This window comes from Rattus norvegicus, chromosome 6 (assembly GCF_021556685.1).
Source record: "Rattus norvegicus strain SHRSP/BbbUtx chromosome 6, alternate assembly SHRSP_T2T, whole genome shotgun sequence".
In the NCBI taxonomy this organism is placed as follows: domain Eukaryota; kingdom Metazoa; phylum Chordata; class Mammalia; order Rodentia; family Muridae; genus Rattus; species Rattus norvegicus.
In genome coordinates, this window is record NC_141539.1 from 85,045,750 (window position 1) to 85,049,765 (window position 4,016).

General features: G+C 41.4%; 1 pseudogene; it reads left to right on the forward strand.

Moving 5' to 3' along the window:
• Positions 1–462: 462 nt before the first annotated feature.
• Positions 463–3,704, forward strand: LOC148005268 (uncharacterized; annotated as a pseudogene).
• The last annotated feature ends 312 nt before the right edge of the window (positions 3,705–4,016 follow it).

Genomic DNA, 4,016 nt, shown 5'->3' on the forward strand with positions numbered 1-4,016 from the left:
TCAAACCATTCCACAAAATAGAAACAGAAATAACAATACCTAATTCATTCTTTGAAGCAACAATTACAGTTATACCTAAACCACAGAAAGACCCAACAAAGGAAGAGAACTTGAGACCAATTTTCTTTATGAATATTGACATAAAAATACTCAATAAAATTCTCATAAACTTAATCCAAGAACCCAACAAAATGATCATTCATCATGATCAAGTAGGTTTCATACCATGGATATAAGAATGGTTCAATATATGTAAATCCATTAAGGTAATCCACTATATAAATAAACTCAAGGGAAAAAATACAAATGATCATCTCATTAGATGATAAGAAAGTATTTGAGAAAATTCAATACCCCTTCATGACAAAAATTTTTGAAAAATCAGGAATTCAAGGCCCATACCTAAACATAGTGAAAGCAATATACAACAAACTATTATCATCAAGCTAAATGTAGAGAAACATGAAGCAATCCCAAAGAAATCAGGAAATAGACAAGGCTACCCACTCTCTCCTTACCTATTCAATATAGTTCTTGAAGTCCTAGCCAGAACAATTAGTCAAGAGAGAGACAGAGACAGAGACAGACAGAGACATAGACAGACAGAGAGAGAGAGAGAGAGAGAGAGAGATCAAAGTAATGCAAATTGGAAAAGAAGTCAAAATAATCACTATTTGTAGATGATGTGATAGTATACTTAAGTGACCCCAAAAATTATACCAGAGAACTCCTACAGCTGATAAACAACTTCAGGAAAGTGGCTGTATATAAAATTAACTCAAACAAATCAGTTGCCTTCCTGTAATCAAAAAGAAATTAGGGAAATGACACTCTTCACAATAGCCACAAACAATATAAAGTAACATGGTGAGACTCTAACCAAGCAAATGAAAGATCTATATGACAAGAACTTCAAATCTCTCAAGAAAGAAATTGAAGAAGATCACAGAAGATGAAAAGATCTCTCATGTTCAGGGATTCGCAGGATTTTTTAAAAAGATTTATTTATTTATTATATATAAGTATACTGTAGCTGTCTTCAGAAAGACCAGAAGAGGGCATCAGACCCCATTACAGATGGTTGTGAGCCACCATGTGGTTGCTGGGATTTGAACTCAGGACCTCTGGGAGAGCAGTCAGTGCTCTTAACCACTGAGCCATCTCTCCAGCCCTGGCAGGATTAATATAGTAAAAATGTCCGTTTTGCTGAAAGCAGTCTACAGACTCAATGAAATCCCCATGTAAATTCCAACTCAATTCTTCACAGAGTAAGAAAGAGCAATTTGCCAATTCATCTGGAATAACAAAAACAAACAAAAAACAAATACAAACAAAAATCAAAAAATCAGAATAGCAAAAGCTACTCTTACATTTATGGATTCTCTAGGTCCTTTATCACAAAATGTTGTTGGATTTTATCAAAGGCTTTTTTTTATAACTGAGAAGGTCATATGGTGTGTTCTTAAATCTACTTATGTGATGAATTATATTTATTGATTTAATATGTTAAACTACTCCTAGATATGTGATGTGAAGCAAATGTCCCATGCTCATGGTAACAATCTTTTTGATATTTTCTTGGAGATAGCAAATATGTAAAATACCATTGGGAGGGAGATCCCTTAAAGAACGTGGCATCTTAGAATTTAGATCCACAGAGGATGAATATATGTCTGAAAAGGTACTGGGGTGGGATCAGACTTACCAGAGAAGAAATAAAAATGCTTTGGAGAACATTACATCAAAAATTAAAGATGTGGAACCTACTAACTTGTTGCTGAATTCAAAAATGTAATTTTATTTTATAAATTTAAGAATACTTTTTAAATTTTAAATGTTTTTAAAATTGCCAAAACATTCCCTCAGAAGTTATTTTTTTTCAACAAAATCTCATTGACATAGGTGAGGTATCTTTGGGTAAATTGCTGGCCAGTTAGGCCCCACAATCCTCCAAGACAGTCTGGCTCTTAACAACTCTTAGTTACCTTTCAGCAGTAGATGGTAAGACCCTATTGCAAGAAAACAAACACATGACTTATATAGTATATTAACATTTTGAATCTCCAATGATATTTCAAAGTCGTGTTTGAACATTTCCCAAAGTAATACAAATAATGTGGATCTTAGCTTGAGTAAAAACACAAACAGGGATGCTTTTATATTGTTCTGTGTATGGTAGATTTTTTTTTGTTTGTTTGGTCGGTTGGCATTTGGTTTTGTTTTTTGTTTTTTGTGTTTTTTCTTTACTATTTGTTCACTGAGCAGTATAACTTAAATTTCAATACCTTATTTAAAATTTCAGAGAGGCTGATATTTTTTCCAAGATCTACTGTATTTTGATAGTACTTTTGCTTTAAACCTAAATTCTTAAAGGCCTAAACAAGTAGGATGCACCCTACTAAGGAAAACAAAATAGTAACTGGTTCCAAGTAATTGGATAACTGTTATTACCAGTGCTGAAGTTGCTAGGGTACCACAAATTAAAACCTTGGGAAGTCATATGGCGTTCTAAAATTTCTGCTTGTCTCACAGCAACTCTCATTATTGGGTATATTGATTCATGTTAGGATATAGGATGATGTCATTATGTAGCAAGGTAGGTCCAGGATAAGGCGAAGCTTATCATTGGAAGAGAAAGAAGGGTAAGCAGGGAAAGTCTAGGGAGGAGAAGGAGGAGGAGGAAGAGGAGGAGGAGGAGGAAGAGGAGGAGGAAGAGGAGGAAGGGGAGGAGGAAGAGGAGGAAGGCGAGGAGGAGGAGGAGGAGGAAGAGGAGGAGGAGGAGGAAGAGGAGGAGGAAGAGGAGGAAGGGGAGGCAGAGGAAGGGGAGGAGGAGGAAGGGGAGGAGGAGGAGGAGGAGGAGGAGGAGGAGGAGGAAGAGGAGGAGGAAGGCGAGGAGGATGAGGAAGAGGAAGGGGAGGGGGAGGAGGAGGAGGAAGGGGAGGGGGAGGAGGAGGAGGAAGAGGAGGAAGGGGAGGAGGAGGAGGAGGAGGAGGAAGGGGAGGGGGAGGAGGAGGAGGAGGAGGAAGAGGAGGAGGAAGAGGAGGAGGAGGAGGAAGAGGAGGAGGAAGAGGAGGAGGAGGAAGGGGAGGAGGAGGAAGGGGAGGAGGAGGAAGGGGAGGAGGAGGAGGGAGGGGAGGAGGAAGAGGAAGGGGAGGAGGACAAGGAGGAGGAGGAAGAGGAGGAGGAGGAGGAGGTGGAAGGGGAGGAGGAGGAGGAAGGGGAGGAGGAGGAAGACAAGGAGGAAGAGGAAGGGGAGGAGGAGAAGGAAGAGGAGGAGGAGGAGAAAGAGGAGGAGGAGGAAGGGGAGGAGGAGGAAGGGGAGGAGGAGGAGGAAGGGGAGGAGGAGGAGGAAGGGGAGGAGGAAGACAAGGAGGAGGAGGAAGGGGAGGAGGAGGAAGGGGAGGAGGAGGAGGGAGGAGGAGGAAGGGGAGGAGGAGGACAAGGAGGAGGAGGAAGAGGAGGAGGAGGAGGAGGTGGAAGAGGAGGAGGAGGATGAGGAGGAGTAGGAAGAGGAGGAGGAGGAGGAGGTGGAAGAGGAGGAGGAGGATGAGGAGGAGGAGGTGGAAGAGGAGGAGGAGGTGGAAGAGGAGGAGGAGGAGGAGGAGGAGGGGGAGGAGGAGGAGGAGGAGGAGGAGGAGGAGGAGGAGGAGGAGAAATCAAGATGGAGACAACAGAGCAGAATGATTTTGATCGAGGTGGACTAGGTCGGTTTTGTCTTGTCTAGGTGGGCGGTTTAAATCCTTATTAATTGGTAGTGAATTTATTCTGTGGACATATTATAGATTGAATATTTAACATATATATCTAATTGCTAAATTACAAGATTCTGGAACTTTGATTTTACCCACCAAGGCAACAGTGTGTGGAAGCAGCTGGCAGAGAAACAGCTAGAGCATGTGCGGCTCCTGAGGATCCACGCTGAGTGAGAACTTGTAGGAATCAGTTCCTCAGCTTTTCTAATCTTACCACAACAGGTAGCAAACCAATGTGTCCGACAAAAATCCACTAGAAAGTTA